Genomic DNA, 20,730 nt, shown 5'->3' with positions numbered 1-20,730 from the left:
CACTGCAAAGTAGCATCTGGTCACTTCCTTCGTGTCCTTGAGACTCTTGAGCCAGATCCCCTAATGCAGCTTAGAACGGCCTGAAGCTGCATGTCTGCCCAGCCTGCCAGGCTCTGTTCTGACACGGCTCCAGGTGTGTCCACAGCATCTGTGGATGCCTTTGTGTCAGCTTTGAGCTCCAAGGTAGCTGAGTGGAGTGAATGCTGGGCCCTGTGACAGTGTCTGCTACTCCCAGGGTACGTCTACACTACGGGATTATTCCAATTTTACATAAACAGGTTTTGTAAAACAGATTGTATAAAGTCGAGTGCACGCGGACACACTAAGCACATTAATTCGGCGGTGTGTGTCCATGTATCGATGCTAGTGTCGATTTCTGGAGCGTTGCACTGTGGGTAGCTATCCTGTAGCTATCCCATAGTTCCCGCAGTCTCCCCTGCTCATTGGAATTCTGGGTTGAGATCCCAGTGCCTGATGGGGCAAAAAACATTGCCGCTGGTGCTTCTGGGTACAGCCTCACCCCTCCCTCCGTGAAAGCAGCAGCAGCCAACCATTTCGCGCCTTTTTTCCTGGGTGAACTGCGCAAATGCCATAGCACAGCAAGCATGGACCCTGCTCAGATCAATACTGCAATTGTGGATGTTGTAAACACCTCGCGCATTCTCGTGCAGTCTATGCTGAACCGGGACCTGCAAAACCAGGCGAGGAGGAGGAGGCAGCTACGGCAGAGCGGTGACGTGAGTGATGAGGACATGGACACAGAATTCTCTCAAACCGCGGGCCCCTGCGCTTTGGAGATCCTGCTGGTAATGGGGCAGGTTCTAGCCATTGAATGCCGATTTTGGGTCCATGAAACAAGCAGAGACTGGTGGGACCGCATAGTTTTGCAGGTGTGGGATGATTCTCAGTGGCTGCGAAACTTTCGCATGCGTAAGGGCACTTTCATGGAACTTTGTGACTTGCTTTCCCCTGCCCTGAAATGCCAGAATACCAAGATGAGAGCAGCCCTCACAGTTGAGAAGCGAGTGGCAATAGCCCTCTGGAAGCTTGCAATGCCAGACAGCTACCGGTCAGTCAGGAATCAATTTGGAGTGGGAAAATCTACTGTGGGGGCTGCTGTGATGCAAGTAGCCAAAGCAATCATTAACCTGCTGCTACGAAAGGTTGTGACTCTGGGAAACATGCAGGTCATAGTGGATGGCTTTGCTGCAATGGGATTCCCTAACTGTGTGGGGGGGCGATAGATGGAACCCATATCCCTATCTTGGCACCGGAGCACCAGGGCACCCAGTACGTAAACCACAAGGGGTACTTTTCAATGGTGCTGCAAGCACTGGTGGATCACAAGGGACATTTCACCAACATCCACGTGGAATGGCTGGGAAGGGTTCATGACGCTCGCGTCTTCAGGAACACTACTCTGTTTAAACGGCTCCAGCAAGGGAATTTACTTCCCAGACCAGAAAATAACAGTTGGGGATGTTGAAATGCCTGTAGTTATCCTGGGTGACCCAGCCTACCCCTTGATGCCATGGCTCATGAAGCCATATGCAGGCAGCCTGGACAGTGGTCAGGAGTTGTTCAACTACAGGCAGAGCAAGTGCAGAATGGTGGTAGAATGTGCATTTGGCTGTTTAAAGGCGCGCTGGCGCACATTACTGACTCGCTCAGACCTCAGCCAAACCAACGTCCCCATTGTTATTGCTGCTTGCTGTGTGCTCCACAATCTCTGTGAGGATAAGGGGGAGACCTTTATGGCGGGGTGGGAAGCTGAGGCAAATCACCAGGCCGCTGATTATGCGCAGCCAGACACCAGGGCGATTAGAAGAGCACACCAGGAAGCAGTGCGTATCAGAGAAGCTTTGAAAACGAGTTTCATCACGGGCCAGGGTACGGTGTGACTGTTGTGTTTGTTTCCCCTTGATGAACCCTCCCGTTGATTGACTCATTCCCCGTAAGCAACCCACCCTCCCCCTTCGATTACAGCTTGCTTAAGGAAATAAAGTCACTATCGTTTAAAAATCATGTATTCTTTATTAAAAAGTCATTATAAAAAGAGGGAGAGAACTGACAAGGTATCCCGGGTGTGGTTTGGGAGGAGGATAGAAGGGAAGGAAAAGGCCACTAAAAATATTTCAAAGTAATGACAGCCTTTTGGTTGGGCTGTCAACGGGGGTGGACTGGGCGGGTGCATGAAGCCTTCCCCCACGTGTTCTTACACGGCTGGGTGAGGAAGATAAGGAACATGGTGAGTACTGAGGGTGGTTACACAGGGGCTGCAGCGGCACTCTGTGACCCCGCTGCTCTTCCTGAAGCTCCACCAGACGTCGGAGGATGTCAGTTTGATCACGCAGCAGCCCCAGCGCTGCATCCCGCCACCGCTGATCTTCCTGCCGCCACCTCTGATCTTCCTGCCACCACCTCTGATCTTCCTGCCACCACCTCTCATCTCGAGCATCCCTCCTGTCCTCACATTCACTGGCATCTTTCCTGTAATTTGATATCACGTCCTTCCACTCATTCAGATGAGCTCATTCATTGCGGGTCACTTCCATGATGTCTGAGAACATTTCGTCTCGCGTCTTTTTTTTCCTCCGCCTTATCTGAGCTAGCCTTAGGGATGGAGTAGGGAGGCTTGATAAATTTGCAGCTGCCTGAGGGAGGGAAAAAAGGGAGAGGAGTATTTAAAAAGATACATTTTACAGAACAATGGTTATACTCTTTTACAGTGAACAACACTATTCACCTTACATAGCACATGTGATTTCACTACAAGGTCGCATTTTGCATCTTACTATTGAGTGCCTGCGGCTCTGGTGTTACAGATCTCACAGACGCAGGTCCGGACAGCAGAATTCAGCTTGCATGCGGCCATGGTAAGCCACTGTCTTTCGTCTTCTGCAGCCTTCATATACACAGTGCCCTCCTTTACCAAATACCAAGCAAAGCCCGTTCAGTGCTGCTTCTTTCCTGTTAACATGCAGCGGCAGAAACCACCCCCCCCATCCAATTCTCTGGGATGATCGCTTTACCCCTGTGACGATGCGGTTCTGGCGGGACCCAATTGAGGTGCCAATTCAGGACCAATTGCTCAAACAGGGCAGTCACAGCCCAAGGCTGGGGTCTTTCCACCTCTAAGGCAAACCAAACCAGCCAGACAAAAAGGACTTTGGTTTCACCCCACTGGCTAACCACAAGTCACACAAGCAATTTCCTTAGACACTCCAGTCTCCTAGTATCACCCCCAGTGCCACCCGTCCTGGGGATGAATGGTTATGAAAACCAACACCCCAGTAAAAGAAAAAGGTTCTCTCGATCCCAAAGGACCAAGTCCCAGACCCAGGTCAATATACACATCAGATCTTACCCACAAATCACGATGTTGCCAATCCTTTAGAATCTAAAATCTAAAGGTTTATTCATAAAGGGAAAAAGGTAGAGATGAGAGCTGGAATTGGTTAAATGGAATCAATTACATCCAGTAATGGCAAAGTTCTTAGTTCAGGCTTGTAGCAGTGATGGAGTAAACTGCAGGTTCAAATCAAGTCTCTGGAGAACATCCCCCGCTGGGATGGGTCATCAGTCCCTTGTGTAGAGCTTCAGCTTGTAGCAAAGTCCCTCCAGAGGTAAGAAGCAGGATTGAAGACAAGATGGAGATGAGGCATCAGCCTTATATAGGCACTTCCAGGTGTAAGAACACTTCTTTGTTCTTACTGTGGAAAATTACAGCAAAATGGAGTTTGCCGTCACATGGGCCAGTTTCTGCACACCCTGCTGAGTCACAAGGCGTATCTGCCTCCTCTCAATGGGTCAATTGTGTAGCTGATGGTCCTTAATGGGTGATCAAGTAGGCTAAGCTGAGCTAACACCAACTTGTCTGGGGTATCTCCCAGAATTACAGCACAAAGTTGAAGTACAGACAGTATAGAGCCAATACTTATAACTTCAACTACAAAATGGTACAGACATACAGATAGCGTAATCATAACCAGTAACTCATAACTTGGTCTTAGACACCTTATATGACCCCCTTTACATAGATTTGATGCCACTACAGGACCTTGGTTGCAACCCATGTTCTGTATGGTCCCAGTTTATATCAATAACGTCACAACCCCTCCCCCCCACCACGTGGCTGGTATCATGGAAGATCACTGCTAATCACCCCCCTTCCCCCCCTTCTGCGTGGCTGGTAGCAGGGAAGATCCCTGCTAGCCAAACCCGAAAAAGCTCAGCGCCATTACCCTCAGTCCCCTCCCCTCCTCCTGCTTGGCTACCTGCAAGGATTTCTTTTAAGCAACAGGCAAACAGGCCAGTAGGAATGGCCATCTCTGTCCCCTTAATTAAATTCCTGAATTTCAACTAGATTACCATGAACGATATCACTCTCCTGAGGATAACACAGCGAGATAAAGAACGGATGTTGCTTGAATGCCAGCAATCACCGGGACCATACGCAGCTAGGCTTTGTCATGCAATGATACCAGATTACTTGCTACATGCATGGCGTGGTCAAGTGTCCTACCATGGAGGACGGAATAAAGCAGCGCTGCCCAGAAACCTTCTGCAAAAGCTTTTGGAGTACCTCCAGGAGAGCTTCATGGAGATGTCCCTGGAGGATTTCCGCTCCATCCCCAGACATGTTAACAAACTTTTCCAATAACTGTACTGGCCGCGAATGCATCCCAAGTCCTCAGGGCAAATCAATCATTAAAAAACACTTGCTTTTAAACCATGTTTTATATTTACAAAGGTACACTCACCAGAGGTCGCTTCCATGGCTTCACTGTCTGGGCTAGTGGCTTGGGAGGGCTGGGAGGGTAATTCCGTCAGGGTGAGAAAAAGCTCCTGGCTGTTGGAGAGAACGGAGTGCTGTGTGCTCTCTGCAAGCTTGTCCTCCTCTTCCTCCTCCTCCTCTTCCCCGTCCACAGAATCCTCAGCCATGGCTGCGATTACCACCCCCACCTCGGAATCCAGGGACGGGGTGGGGTAGCGGTGGCGGCTCACCCTAGAATTGCATGCAGCTCAGCGTAGAAGCGGCATGTTTGCGGCCCTGCCCCGGACCTTCCGTTTGCTTCTTTGGTTTTCTGGTGGGCTTGTCTGAGCTCCTTAACTTTCACACGGCACTGCACTGAGTCCTGGTGTGGCCTCTCTCCATCATGGCCTTGGAGATTTTTTCAAATGTTTTTTCATTTCGTCTTTTGGAAGGGAGTTCTGTTAGCACGGATCCTCTCCCCATGCAGCGATCAGATCCAGTACCTCCCGTGCGGTCCCTGCTGGAGCTCTTTTTCGATTCTCAGGAGACTGCATTGCTACCTGTGCTGGTGAGCTCTGCGTGGTCACCTGTGCTGGTGAGCTCTCCACGCTGGGTGAACGGGAATGAAATTCAAAAGTTCGCGGGGCTTTTCCTGCCTACCTGGCCAGTGCATCCGAGTTCAGATTGCTGTCCAGAGCAGTCACAGTGGTGCACTGTGGGATACCGCCCGGAGGCCAATACCATCGAATTGTGGCCACACTAAGCCTAATCCGATATGGTGATACCAATTTCAGTGCTACTCCTCTCGTCAGGGAGGAGTACAGAAACCGGTTTAAAGAGCCCTTTATATCAATATAAAGGGCCTCGTTGTGTGGACGGGTGCAGGGTTAAATCAGTTTAACGTTGCTAAAATCGGTATAAACGCGTAGTGTAGACCAGGCCCAATTTTTCCCAGGAACATTTAGCAATTGGGTTAATTGCATTCCCCTTAGCAAGAGACACTGGTTTCTCAGCGGTGCTTGATCAGGTGTGACGGAGCACCCCATAAGGCTTCATGGGGATATACTTAGGGATGAATACATAATATAACTGGAATATGTTCTGTGCTACATATGCCATGTAACATATCTGTGTAAAGGTTATGATCTACTGAATCTATTCATCCTATTTGTATGCATGTGTCATTTTTGTATTCAAAGTTATGAATATTGGCTGGGAACTGGTCCAAACCCCAAATAAATCCGTTTTACCCTGTGTGACGAAGTGGGACTGTAAATGTTTCCTCTGAATACTGTTTGGGTGCCTCGGTTTCCCCTATGCATTTCTTAAGACTCCAGTGTGCATAAACTGCCAACACTTTGTATCCTAGCAACAAATGGCTGGGCCCTTGTCACGGAGTCCCCGGGCGATGCTCTGGAACTGCTCCCCACCAAGCCAGGCAGGACTTTGGGGAGCCTCCTCTCCCTTGGAGCAGACTTGTTCAGGGCAAGCAGCTCACACGGCTTCACCTCCTGGATCTCTCCTTGGAGCATTCAGCATCCTCTGCCCCTCCGTGCGCTTCCCACAGCGAGACCACCCCAGTGGGGTCCTGGGGAAGCCACAGGGTCCTGCACCCCCACTTCGCAGTCAGACGTGACTCTCAGCCAGCCAGTAACACAGAGGTTTATTCAATGACAGGAACAGGGTTTAAAACAGAGCTTGTAGATACAGAGAACCGGACCCCTCGGCTGGGTCCATTCTGGCGGGGGGGCAGTGAGCCAGACCCCCACGTCTGCACTTCACTCCTTGTCCCCAGCCAGCTCCAGACTGACATCCCCTCCAGCCCCTCCTCTCTGGCTTGTGTCTCTTTCCCGGGCCAGGAGGCCACCTGATCTCTCTGTCTCCCACACCTTCAGCATCCCCTTGCAGGGGGGAAGGGCCTGGCCATTAGTTGCCAGGGGACAGAGAGTTGGCCAGCAACTGAGGCCCCCCCCACAGTATTCAGAGGGAACATTAAGAACATTCCCAGTTCGTCACATCTCTCCCCCCTTCGAGACCGAACTGAGCCAGGTCACTGCAGCCAGTGACCTGGGGAAGTTCGAACCCACCAACGTTCCCAGGGATGTCCCAGCATCTCTCCCATTCCTCGGTGTGAGTTACACCAGGACAGTCCAGTCTTACGCCCTCCCTTAGGTCGGGTGTGCTTGATGGCACTTGCAGGCCGCATGTGGGAAGGTTTATGCAGCCCACACCCTTTGCCACCCCAGTACCCCTGGAGTTCAACTTGGGACGGGGTCTTCTCCCAGCACTCTGGGCTGCGATTCGGGCTCCCTTGGTTAAGAGCCCCCATCTTGGCCTTAGCCAGCTCTGGGCTTGGGCAGCCGCTTCCCACTTTGTGGCCCAGACAGAACGCCTCTGCCTTCCCCCCTTACACTTTCCAGCTTTTACCGTCAGTCCCACCTCCTTGAGGCAGCCCAGCCCCCTCTTCACCTGAGACACCTGTTCCTCCCAGGTCTGGCTAAAGATGCACGTTATCAGTGTCTGCCAGGGCCAAGTTCTCCATTGCCCTTTGCTTGTTTAGAATCTCCCCAGGCCTAGGCATGGGGTCGGCATCGGACACTGTGATGGCTTTAAGCTTCTGATAGCCCCCATAAAACCAGATCATCCTGTCTCGCTTGGGGATCAGCCCCACGGGTGAGGCCCACGGGCTGTAAAATGGCTGGATCCCATCTAAAGCCAGTAGGTCCTTGACCTCTCTCTCCAGGTTCTGGGCTGCTTTCCCAGTGACTCTGAATGGGGAACACCTGATGGGAAGATTGGCTCCCACCTCAGGGAAGAGATCCACCAGGGGGTCTTCCCCCTTCTCCTCCCAATCCTCCCCTTTCAGGGCCAGGGGTCCCCTCACTCTCCTCCCATCCAGCAGCTCAAATGGGAAGAACCCTGTGGATTCCTGGGGCACCACCAGCTGCCTCCCGATTCCCCCCAGTTCTACTTCCCCCTGGGGAGCCCATTCCCGGTACAGGAATCCCTTCTCCGGCAGGACTCTGTCCCTGCAGCCTTCCCCAAGGGGGTTTGCAGCGCTGTGGCCAGCAAGTTCCCTCAGCTTCTCCGAGGAGGGATCCCTCTGCAGCTCAGTCTGGGATTCAGCGGCTGGGGCAGGGAGTGGGACCTGCTCCCTCTCGCTGGCTGGGCCTGGGGTCACAGCCCCCCTGAGCCCTGTCCCTGGTAGCTCCCTCCCTGCTGTGTAATCACTTCTCAGCAGCACGTATGGACCAGGCAAACCTGGTTGGCAGCCTGTGACGAACTGGGAATGTTCTTAATGTTTTCTCTGAATACTGTGTTGGTGCCTCAGTGTCCCCTATGCAGTTCTTAAGTATCTAGGTGGTGGGATAAGGGTGTGTGATTGCTGCAGAGCAAAGGGCCAGTGCACCTAAATGCCTGGCACTCTGTCTCCTAGCAACTGATGGCCTGGGCCCCTCCCCTGCAAAGGTGCCAGCTGAAGGTGTTGGAGACAAAGGGATCAGGTGACCTCCTGGCCCGGGAAAGGGGCTGAGCAGAGAGGAGGGGCTGGAGGGGGTTGTTAGTCTGGAGCTGGCTGGGGACGAGGAGTGAAGTGCAGACGTGGGGGTCTGGCTCACTGCCCCCCAGAATGGACCCGGCCGAGGGGTCCGGTTCGCTGTATCTACAAGCTCTGTTTTAGACCCTGTTCCTGTCATCGAATAAACCTCTGTTTTACTGGCTGGCTGAGAGTCACGTCTGACTGCAAAGTGGGGGTGCAGGACCTGTGGCTTCCCCAGGACCCCGCTGGGGCAGGCTCGCTGTGGGAAGCGCACGGAGGGGCAGAGGATGCTGAATGCTCCAAGGAGAGACCCAGGAGGTGAAGCCGTGTGAGCTTCTTGCCCTGAACAAGTCTGCTCCAAGGGAGAGGAGGCTCCCCAAAATCCTGCCTGGCTTAGTGGGGAGCAGTTCCAGAGCATCGCCCGGGGACTCCGTGACACAGCTGACCTGACCTGCCCTGCCTGGGTGTCCCCGCCCTCAGCTGGGGTCCCAGCTCCCCCCGTGCTCAGCCCTGCCCTTGCTGTCCCAGTGGGGACAGGCAGCGAGCTCTCTGCTCTGGTCCCAGCATCAGAGCCAGCGTGAGCCCCCTCTCCGGTGTGCAGGGGGGCGGGGAGCATCTCTCCCTCCCACTCAGCCCCAGGGGGCTGGTTACAGGTAGGCAGGTATCCTGAGCCCAGCAGCCCCTCCCCCCTGCCAGCCAGGTCATTTGCATTTTCACTGACCATTTCCATCCTAGCCAATTGGTTCCCTGGATTTGAATTCAAACCCTCGGCCGTTACAGGAGCGGGGCCTGGATCCTGTCCCAAGGGGAGACAGTCACCCCCCAACAGGGCCTCCGGGCCGATATCCTGGAGAACCCCAACTACCAGCCAGCCCGACCCCTTCTGGGTCTGCACAGGGATCTGGGCCATAGGCAGGGCGAGGGGCTTCACCCCAGGGAACTTCACCCAGGTTCCAGAGTCCCTCAGCATCTGGGGCTGCACCACCACAGTTCTCTCTGTCCCAGGGTCTCGCCCTCGCAGGCGTGTTTCCCCACTGACCCCTGGGCAGCCCCCTATGTCTCTCTGCTCCACTATCGCCAGTCCACGCTGCTGCTGCTTCTCCTGCAGCTTTTCCTCGGGCTCTTGCTTTCTCTCACGGTTCTCTCGCTCTCTCGGGCTCTGCTCCCATCCCATCCGTCTCCAATCTCCTGATGGGGAACCCAATCATGAAGACCCTCGTCTGATTGGGGACCAGACTCCCGGGGATGCCTGGCTGATGCTCCAGCTGCTCCCAAATCCTCTTGTAGCCCCATCTGGGCCAGGAATCTGCTCCTCAGAGCGGTGCTTCTCCTCCAACTGCACGATTAACTGTGCCTTGGTGAATTTCTCCATGCGTAACCCTCTCTTTGTGCACAGGATCACAATGTCCTTCTCAAGGAGATGGTGATAGGCCATCACTTCACCGTTCCCAAGTGGCTCTGGACTCACAGGCCTGTGTGCTCTTGGCTCCCCCATGGTTTCCAGGAAGAACCCCTGGTGTGCCAGCCCTTCTCGTGATCACCACCTCTCTCCCAGGGTCGAGCTGCAGACTCCTCCGCCCCTGGGACTGCTCCTGCAATCCCCAGGGGAACCCTGCTACTGCAAAAATCCTTCTCTCTCCCAGGGTCGAGCGGCAAGCTCCTCCGCCCCTGAGACTGCTCGCTGCAGTCCTCAGGGGGACCCCGTTATTCCAACAGTCCTTCTCGCTGGTCACACACTCCCAGAGGTTAACTGCCCCCTGAAACTGTCCCTCTCTGAGCCTTCAGCACGCCTGGTCCTCATTATCCCTCCTTTGTTTTACTGCTCCCCAGTCACTTACTGCAAGCAGCGCCATTCACGGGGTGCAGTACGTCCCGCCGCTGCCACCAGTTGTCACGGAGTCACCGGGCGATGCTCTGGAACTGCTCCCCACCAAGCCAGGCAGGACTTTGGGGAGCCTCCTCTCCCTTGGAGCAGACTTGTTCAGGGCAAGAAGCTCACAGGGCTTCACCTCCTGGGTCTCTCCTTGGAGCATTCAGCATCCTCTGCCCCTCCGTGCGCTTCCCACAGCGAGCCCGCCCCAGTGGGGTCCCGGGGGGCCACGGGGTCCTGCACCCCCACTTTGCAGTCAGACGTGACTCTCAGCCAGCCAGTAAAACAGAGGTTTATTAGATGACAGGAACATGGTGTAAAACAGAGCTTGTAGATACAGCGAACCGGACCCCTCGGCCGGGTCCATTCTGGGGAGCAATGAGCCAGACCCCCACATCTGCACTTAACGCCTTGTCACCAGCCAGCTCCACACTGACAACCCCCTTCAGCCCCTCCTCTCTGGCCTGTGTCTCTTTCCCGGGCCAGGAGGCCACCTGATCTCTCTGTCTCCCACACCTTCAGCATCCCCTTGCAGGGGGGGAAGGGCCTGCCCATTAGTTGCCAGGTGACAGAGGGTCGGCCAGGAACTGAGGCCCCCCCCCACAGTATTCACAGGGAACAGTAAGAACAGCCGCACTTCATCACAGCCCTTCCCCCCCTTGCAAGAGGCAGACGTGGGGGTCTGCCACACTGGGCCCCAGAAGGGACCCGGCCGAGGGGTCCGGTTCGCTGTATCTACAAGCTCTGTTTTGGACCCTGTTCCTGTCATCGAATAAACCTCTGTTTTACTGGCTGGCTGAGAGTCACGTCTGACTGCAAAGTGGGGGTGCAGGTCCCTGTGGCTTCCCCAGGACCGCGCTGGGGCGACTCGCTGTGGGAAGTGGACGGAGGGGCAGAGGATGCTGAATGCTCCAAGGAGAGACCCAGGAGGTGAAGCCGTGTGAGCTTCTTGCCCTGAACAAGTCTGCTCCAAGGGAGAGGAGGCTCCCCAAAGTCCTGCCTGGCTTGGTGGGGAGCAGTTCCAGAGCATCGCCCGGGGACTCCGTGACACCCTGTATAAAGCTTAGACAGGGTAAACTCACAGGGTGAGGGATAGCTCTGTGGTTTGAGCATTGGCTTGCTAAACCCAGGGTTATGGGCTCAGCCCTTGATGGGGGCACTTAGGGATCTGGGGCAAAATCAGTACTTGGTCCTGCTAGTGAAGGCTGGACTCAATGACCTGCCAAGGTCCTTTCCAGTTCTAGAAGATAGGTTTAGCTCCATATTATTATTATAAATTGTCCACCCTCTATAACACTGATAGCGGGAGATGCACAGCTGTTTGCTCCCCCAGGGATTAATTACTTGCTCTCGGTTAATTAAGAAACAAAAGTGATTTTATTAAGTAGAAGAAGTAGGATTTAAGTGGCTTCAAGTAGTAACAGACAGAACAAAGTGAATTACCAAGCAAAATAGAATAAAATGCACAAATCTAAGCTTAATACAGTAATAAAACTGAACACAGATAACACCTCAGCCTTAGAGGCATTCCAGTAAACTCCCTTTTACAGACTAGCCTCCTGCTGTCCTGGGTCCAGCAATCACTCATCCCCCCTGCAGTCACTGTCCTTTGTTCCAGTTTCTTTCAGGTATCTTTGGAGGTGGAGAGGCTCCCTCTTTATCCAGCTGAAGACCAAAAGGAGGGGTCTCCCCTGGGCTTAAATAGCCTTTCTCTTGTGGGTGGAGACCCCCTCCTCACTCCTATGCAAAGTCCAGCTCCAAGATGGAGTTCTGGAGTCACCTGGGCAAGTCCCATGTCCATGTATGACTCAGTTCTTATAGGCAGCAGCCATGGGTCACTGCTCCCTTGACTGTCCTCGTGTAGACTTCTTATGTGGGTTGGAGCCTCCCAAGACCCATTGTCTTTTAAGTGCTTCTCGCTTTGTTGCCGTTTTATTTCTGTTCCTGTTATTAGCTTCCTCCTGACACCATGTCCTGTTCTTCTGTGCCAGCCATGGCCTGGCCAGCTGCGCTCATCACAAAATCCTTTAATGCCCTGCCAGGTCCGGCTGAGATTAACCTAACGAAGGTCTGTCACACACAGTGCCACCTAGTGACTGAGCCGTATAGAACAGTGTGATGAAGTGGGGAATTTTCTTGATGCTCTGTATGAGGGCTGTGTGTGCCTCAGTTTCCCCTATGTGCTCCATGTGTAACGAGGTGGTGGGAGAGGGTGTTTGCTGTTGCAGAGTGCCAGGTCTGACCTCACCTAGCAGCCAGGACCCTGGACAACAGCCTGGACACTGTGGAATTTAGCGACCAGTGACCCAGAAGCCAGCTGGTTTTGGCCAGTGCAGGAACAAAGGCCCCAGGTGATCTGTTTGCCTGGGACTGAAGACAGAGAACGGGCTGTGGGGGTGGTCGGATGGTTGGGGCCTTCTGGACTGGGGACAAAGAACAGCCTGAGCTCTCCTAGCCAGGGACAGACCCAGGCGGACGGGGCTGAGACTGGCCAGGCCTGAGGGCTGGGTTCACATGTCCAATGAACTGTGCTATGAGAGTCGCTGCAGGCTGGAGAGCGGGTGGTGGCCCCAGAGGGGCCAGAGTGAGGGGACTCCCAGAGGAGGCGGAGCCAGACTGCTGGAGGGGCCGAGAGGTGGAACCCAGAGCTCAGCCCCCAAGAGGGAGTGAACCCCCTAGACAGGCTGGTGCACTAATGGGTGCCCCACAGGACTGCAGAGAGCCGAGTGAGTGCAGGCCTGGTGCATCATCCTCACCTCGCACCTGTGGATCACCCCCCAGTCTCTGCGATCACCCCTTCTGCCCCCGGGTATGGCCCCCCCCACCCCTCGTGTATCACCCCTCACTCCCCATGGATCACCCCCGCAGATCACCCCTGCCCCCTGTGCATCACTCCCACCTTGCCTCCTGTGGCACCCCCCCACCCCCATGTATCACCCCCCATCTCGCCCCTGTGCATCATCCCCATCTCACCCCCCTGCATCATCCCTTCCCTCCTGTGCATCACTCCCACCTCGCTCCCTGTGGATCACCCCCTGCCCCTCATGGGTCACCCCCCCATGCATCACCCTCACCTTGCCCCCCCATGTATCACCCCTGCCACATCACCATCCCCCACCCCCTGGGTGTGTCACCTTGGACCAGGTCAGCATTTATCTGCATTGTGGGTGCTTGGAGGAGGGTCTGGGGGCATCCAATCTGGTCTATCCCCAAACACGCCCAAGAGACCCTTGTGCCGTGGACCGGGTTGGTCAAGGCAGGTGGGCACAGGGCAGTGGCTCTGGTTGTGCAGGAATCAGGGTCTGGGCGTGGGCACCCACTGGGCAGCCAGGAGGATGCAGGACAGACTAGAGCTAAGAATAGATGCGGGACAGGGCTTCCTCCGAGATGGTTCATCTTCCTCCAGCCGGCGGCCCCTGCCTGCCCCACTGCCCTGCTCAGGGACCCTTGGGGTGCTGGGATCTATCCCTGGCTCTGGGAGGGGTGCCTGATGGCTAGAGGGGTAGGAAGTGGGGCCTGGGAGTCGAAATGTCACAGTGCCCGAAGTTTGTTTAGGATGTGGATACCGCGCACTGCCTCAGTTCCCGCCCCCCACCCATGATGCCTGCATCCCTTACAGGCTGGGCTGGGGAGTTCTCTCCCGTGTCTGCATGAAGCATTTGAAGACCCCTCTGTCACAGGTCCACAGCTCACACAGCTCAGGAACAACCCCTGGGGGTATCCCTCACTGTGCCAGCCCCCCAGAGTCACTCTCTGGGGGGCTGTCACAGAGTGTGGGGGAGTCAGGGCCCTGCACCCCCCACTACCTGCAAGTCACCGGGACTCTCAGCCAGCCAGTAACACAGAAGGTTTATTACCAGACAGGAGCACAGTCCCAAGCAGGGCTTCTAGGTACAACCAGGACCCCTCAGCCAGGTCCCTCTGGCGGGGGGGGGGGGGGGGAGCTTAGATCCCAGATGTGGGGTTCCTGCCTCTTCCCAGCCAGCCCAAAACTAAAACCCCCTCCAGCCGGCTCTGCCCCCTCCTTCTCTCCCCCTCTCCCTTTGTCCAGCTTCCCAGGCAAAGGTGTTGACCCCCCCCCACGCCCGTTCCTGGCTCAGGTCCTGACTCTCACCTAAAGTCCCCCCCTGCTCTCCCCTCCCCCATGCAGACAGTCCCAGGTCAATCCACCCTGCTCTCTCCTGCATCACAGGGGCCCCTTGGCTTCCCCACCTCCTGGGACCAACCCTTGGAGCCTTCGGCCCCCCAGCATCACCCTGTGAGCGCCGTGCAGCGAGGCCACCCGAGCCGGACCCCTGGGGGAGATGGTGTGATGGAGTAGGGGCTGTCTGGGGGGGGATGGGAGAGCCGGGGATGTCTTCAGGTGAGGGGCAGGATCTTTAAGCCTGTAACCTGAGCCAGGTAGGGGGTTAGCACCTTGGCCGGGGAAGCCGGCTGGAGGAGGAGCAGTTCAGTTTCGGTTTGGGGCTGGGTGAGGGGAATTCAAGGGATCCTGTGCTGGACCCAAGCACCCTGAACCCCCAGAAGGACTCGGTGGAGGGGTCCTGACTGTGCCTGCAAGCTCTGCTGTAACCTGTGTTCCTGTTGTCCACTAAACCTTCTGTTTTACTGGCTGGCTGAGAGTCATTGTGGGTCCCAGGAAGAGGGGTGCAGGGCCGGACTCCCCCTCACTCCATGACGTGTACCCCAAAGGGAGCACTGCACCCCCATGTAGACAGGGGGGACTCAGCCCTGCAGCACCTCCTGCTGGTCATCCAGGGAATTAGCTCATCCCAGCAGCCGGAGTGCCCTACTGCAGGCCGGTGATCTGCCTTCCAGCTACTGGCCCCTGTGTCCCTCCCATGGCCCTGGTGCCCCTTTAACTGGGACTCCCCCTCCCAGGGGAACCCCCACCCCACTGTGCCTCAGTATTGGCTACTGCCCAGTCTCCATCTAGCCCCTGTTCACTGGGGCAGGCTGCAGTGTCAGCCACTCATCATTGGCAAAGGGGTTTGGACCTGCTGTCTTTGCCTACCCCTGGGCTGCCCCCTGCAACCCCCAGTACCCATCGGCCCTATACTAGGCTGCAGCCTGGGGCTTTCCAGGCTGGAGCTCCCCAGCCCTGCTCCACTCAGGTACCCCGTCTCCAGCTCCCTGCAGCCAGGCCCCTCTCCCACTACAGGCAGAGGGAGAGTGATAGGGCTCCTGGCTCCCAGCCTTTTTATCCAGGCCAGCTGGAGCCTGACTGGGGTGTGGCCCAGCTGCGGCTGCTTCCCCAGTCAGCCTAGCTTTTAAAGCTGCAGCTTTCAAGCCCTGCCAGGCCACTTTTTAACCCCCTCGGGGCAGGAGTGGGTAACCACCCTGTTGCACCCCACTTTCCTGCTGGGCTGGGACACTCAGCCGGCGGGTGACAGCTGGGGCTGGAACGACGTAGCCAGTCCTTGGACACCAGAGAGCAGAAAGTTACAGCCTGGGCCTGCGGGATCAGCCCAGAGCCCCCCGACCCCTCTGAGGACGTGCTCTGGCTCAGAGAGGTGCGGCTCCAGGTGGAGGAGGGGCTGGACCCCCGAGAAGGGCTGTCGCACTGGAAGGGGCACTGCCCCCTCCCCCCCCACGGACCACATGGGGCCAAGAGTGGGCTCGATCTGTGTCTGTGACAATAGGGCCAAGCAGCCGGTGCCCCAGAGCCACCCTGGTCCCTCTGGCCAAGGCCTCATGTATGGCCAGGCTGGGGGTGAAGGGTTGGCGGGGGGCAGGTGTCACAGGGCCAGGGCAGGGAGACTGGTGGGGGCGGGGCAGGAGTCCTATGACAGTGGGTCTAATCCGCGGAGCCTGGGCAGAGCCACAGGGACCGTCCTATTTCGGCACTGGCTCTGGGGCCCGGGGAGGGGGGGCTGCGTGGTGCTCAGCTGGGGGGGTGCATGGTGCTTGGCCAGGCAGGGGCTGTGAGGTGCTTGGCTGGTGGGGGGGCTGCATGGTGCTTGGCCACGGGGGGGGCACGGTGTTCGGCTGGGGGGGGGGTGGCAGGGGCTGTGCAGTGCTCAGCACTGGGTCCCAGAACCAGGGAGGCCCAGTCGCTCTGCTTGAAGCTGCTGGTGAAGGTGGGTAACAGCCCCTTCCCCGCACATCAATCAGCCGTGGGGGTGGAACAGAGGTGTCAGGGGGCAGCTCTCATGGGCCGGGACCCCTCAGCGCACAGCCCCGGCCGTCACCCCACCAATGGGCTGGAAACAGCAGCTGCACTCTGGGCTCATCTGTCTCTGTCAGCGGCGAGCAGGGGGGGAGTGCGGGGAGACAGCACCACCCGAGCGTGGCAGGGACGGCTCGCGGCACGAGCACCATGTGCAGGGAGCTGGACACCGAGCAGCCCCGCAGCCACGGATCCCTGCAGCTCCCCCCGCCACAGGGCGCCGGGCTGCCCCCGCCAGACAGCTTCTGTGACGGCACCGTGGGCCCGGGGGCCAGTGCCGGGACAACGGGGCCTGTGCCGGGACGATGGGGGCCTCTGCCGGGACCATGGGGCCGTGGGCCCGGGATCGTGTGCCAGGACGACAGGGGCGTGTGGCAGGATGATGGGGCTGCGGGCCCAGGGGCCTGTGCTGGGACGACGGGGCCGTGGGCCCGGGGGCCTGTGCCAAGACGATGGGGGCTTGTGCTGGGACAATGGGGGCGTGTGCCGGGACGCTGATCACACCCGTTCTCCTCTACAGACCTGCCGGCAGCAGCAGGTGTCAGAAAGGAGACAGAGACCCCCCCACACTCTCTGCCTAACCTCACCCCCCCAGCAGCCCAGCCCTAGAGGGGAAAGGCCCCACACCCCACTCCCCGCCCTGGGGCCAGGGCAGCACCATCCCTCCACACCCTGACCCGGGGGGCAGAGCCTGGCAGCTGGAGGGGGGGTGTCAGGGGAGGCCCCTGCTTGCAAGGGGCTCGTGGAGGGGGGTTCACCACCAGGTGCCAAGGGGGGCATATCCCTTACAGCACATGGGCTCATTTGTCTGGTGCTGACAGCCCCCCCCAGCTAGGCCCAGCCACAGCAACTGCGCCGGCAGCCTAGCTGTGCCCCCCTGCAGGGGCCCCTGGGGCCTCGGCCCTCCCGGCACCGTCCCAGGGCCCCCCAGGGGCAGAGGGAGTCCGCGCCGGGTGCTGGCCCTCTGAGAGGCTCTGCCTGAGCCCCCGATGACAGACACGGCCGCCCTTGACGAGTTCATCCCACAGCTGAGCCTGTCCGTTACCTCCCTGCCCGCCCGGGGGGGGCCATTTCCAGCCTTCCACCACGGCCCCTCCAGGGCCCCACTGATCCCCCTGCCCGTGCACAAGGGACTGGGGGGAAATCATCTGCCCACCCCACCACTGGCAGGCCCAGCCAAACCCATTCCTTTCCCTGCCCCCCCCTCCGGGCCCCCCCCCCCCCGGACCACAGGAAATGCCTGCTGCTCCGGCTGCCTGCGGTGGGGGGGACCTGGCAGGGCCCCCAGCTCTCCTGCTAGCATCATGGGGCTGGGGGCGCGGCTTGGAGCAGCCCACAGGGCTCAGTTCCTAGAGCCCCCCCCAGAGCATGGGGGGCTGCATGCGCCCCAGGGCCGGTGGGGGGTGTCTGCATTTCCATCCATCCCAGTGAGAGTTTCTAGGCCATCCCCAGTCGCTGCCCCTCGGGGGAGCTGCCCCATCAAACTGCAGTGTGGGCACCACCCCAGTGGGCCATCAGCCCCCAGCCCCAATCTCCCCCGCCGGGCCATCAGCCCCCAGCCCCAATCTCCCCCGCCCCCCGCTGGTCCATCAGCCCCCAGCCCCAATCTCCCTCACCCCCCTGGGCCATCAGCCCCCAACCCTAACCCCCCTGCTGGGCCATGAGCCCCCCCAACCCTAACCCCCCCCGCTGGGCCATCAGCCCCCAGCCCCAATCTCCCCCGCCCCCCGCTGGGCCATCAGCCCCCAACCCCCAACTACCCCCCACTGGGCCATCAGCCCCCAACCGCCCCCTGCTGGGCCATCAGCCCCCAACCCTAACCACCCCGCTGGGCCATGAGCCCCCCCAACCCTAACCCCCCCCCGCTGGGCCATCAGCCCCCAGCCCCAATCTCCCCCGCCCCCGCTGGGCCATGAGCCCCCAACCCTAACCCCCCTCCGCTGGGCCATGAGCCCCCCCAATCCTAACCCCCCCCGCTGGGCCATCAGCCCCCTGCCCCGCCCCCCACTGGGCCATGAGCCCCCCCCGCTGGGCCATCAGACCCCCCAACCCTAACTCCCTCCTGCTGGGCCATGAGCCCCCCCAACCCTAACCCCCCTCCACTGGGCCATCAGCCCCCAACCGCCCCCTGCTGGGCCATCAGCCCCCAACCCTAACCACCCCGCTGGGCCATGAGCCCCCCCAACCCTAAACCCCCCCCGCTGGGCCATCAGCCCCCAGCCCCAATCTCCCCCGCCCCCGCTGGGCCATGAGCCCCCAACCCTAACCCCCCTCCGCTGGGCCATGAGCCCCCCCAATCCTAACCCCCCCCGCTGGGCCATCAGCCCCCTGCCCCGCCCCCCACTGGGCCATGAGCCCCCCCCCGCTGGGCCATCAGACCCCCCAACCCTAACTCCCCCCTGCTGGGCCATGAGCCCCCCCAACCCTAACCCCCCTCCACTGGGCCATGAGCCCCCAACCTTAACCCCCCTCCGCTGGGCTATGAGCCCCCCCAACCCTAACCCCCCCCCGCTGGGCCATCAGCCCCCAGCCCCAGTTTTGCCCCAGGCTCTGGCCTTGTGGAACACTGGACCCTTCTTGGTGTCTCCGCTCCAGAGGCCAGGAGGGAACCGCAACACCCTAACCCCCACACAACACCCCACAACACTGCAACCCCCCAGAACCCCTGAACCCCCCACAACACCCCTCATTGCTGGACCCCCCCAAACACCCAACCCCCCAAAAAACACCCCTTATTGCTGGAGCCCTGCAAACCCCCACACAACACCCACACCCCGCACAACACCCCAGAATGCTGCACCCCCCTACAACACCAAACCCTCACAAAACACCCCTCAGCGCTGCATACACCCCTAAATGCTGCACCCCTCCCAACACCCAACCCCCCCACAACACCCCACAACACTGCAACCCCCCAGGATCCCCGAAGCCCCACACACCACCACTCATTCCTGCACCTCCCAAACACCTGAACCCCCACATGTGATGGAATGGGAATGTTCTTGATGTTTTCTCTGAACACGGTGTTGGTGCCTCAGTGTCCCCTACACTTTTCTTAATATCTAGGGTGGTAGGATAAGGGGGTGTGGTTGCTGCAGAGCAAAGGGCCAGTGCACCTAAATGCCTGGCACTCTGTCTCCTAGCAACTGATGGCCTGGGCCCCCCCTCTGCAAAGGTGCCAGCTGAAGGTGTTGGAGACAAAGGGATCAGGTGACCTCCTGGCCCGGGAAAGGAGCTGAGCAGAGAGGAGGGGCTGGAGGGGGTGTCAGTCTGGAGCTGGCTGGGGAGGAGGAGTGAAGTGCAGACTTGGGGGTCTGGCTCACTGCCCCCCAGAATGGACCCGACCAAGGGGTCCGGTTCGCGGTACCTACAAGCTCTGTTTTAAACCGTGTTCCTGTCATCGAATAAACCTCTGTGTTACTGGCTGGCTGAGAGTCACGTCTGACTGCAAAGTGGGGGTGCAGGACCCTGTGGCCTCCCCAGGACCCCGCTGTGGCGGGCTCGCTGTGGGAAGCGCACGGAGGGTCAGAGGATGCTGAATGCTCCAAGGAGAGACCCAGGAGATGAAGCCGTGTGAGCTTCTTGCCCGGAACAAGTCTGCTCCAAGGGAGAGGAGGCTCCCCAAAGTCCTGCCTGGCTTGGTGGGGAGCAGTTCCAGAGCATCGCCCGGGGACTCCGTGACACCGCACGACAGCCCTCAACGCTGCAACCCCACAACACCCATCTACCCTGCACCCCCCGCAACACTGCACACACCCCTCAATGCTGCACCCCCACAACACCTAAAACCCCACACAATGCTCCTCAATGCTGCACCCCCGCACAACACCCAAACCCCCACACCTGCACCCATCAATGCTGCCTACATCCCTCAACACCTGCACCCCAGAACACTGCACCACACCCAACACTGCACCATGCCACAACACCCCAATACCTGCGCCCATCAATGCTGCACCCTCCCCACAACACTGCACTACCCCCCCAATGCTGCACAACACCCACATCCACGTCACACTGCACACTTCCAACGTTCATAACAACCCCGCACAACACCTGTACTCCTTATAATCAGAGAATCTCAGGGTTGGAAGGGATCTCAGGAGGTTTCTAGTCCAACCCCCTGATCAGAGCAGGACCAATCCCCAGATCCCTAAATGGTCCCCGCAAGGATTGAGCTCACAACCCTGGGTTTAGCAGGCCAATGCTCAAAGCACTAAGCCATCCCTCCCTGATGCTGCATCCCTCACAACACCCTCACACCTGTACAACACCCATCCCCTCAGCATTGTACACCTGTCACAACACCCCACCCCCATACAACACTCACACAGCTGCAACAGTGCACCACACTTCTGCATAACCCCCCCCAACACCCACCCCCTGCAGCACTGCAC

Source organism: Gopherus evgoodei, unplaced genomic scaffold, assembly GCF_007399415.2.
Source record: "Gopherus evgoodei ecotype Sinaloan lineage unplaced genomic scaffold, rGopEvg1_v1.p scaffold_52_arrow_ctg1, whole genome shotgun sequence".
Lineage (NCBI taxonomy): Eukaryota > Metazoa > Chordata > Testudines > Testudinidae > Gopherus > Gopherus evgoodei.
The sequence above is the reverse complement of the archived record's forward strand: the minus strand, read 5'-3'. Positions refer to the sequence as shown.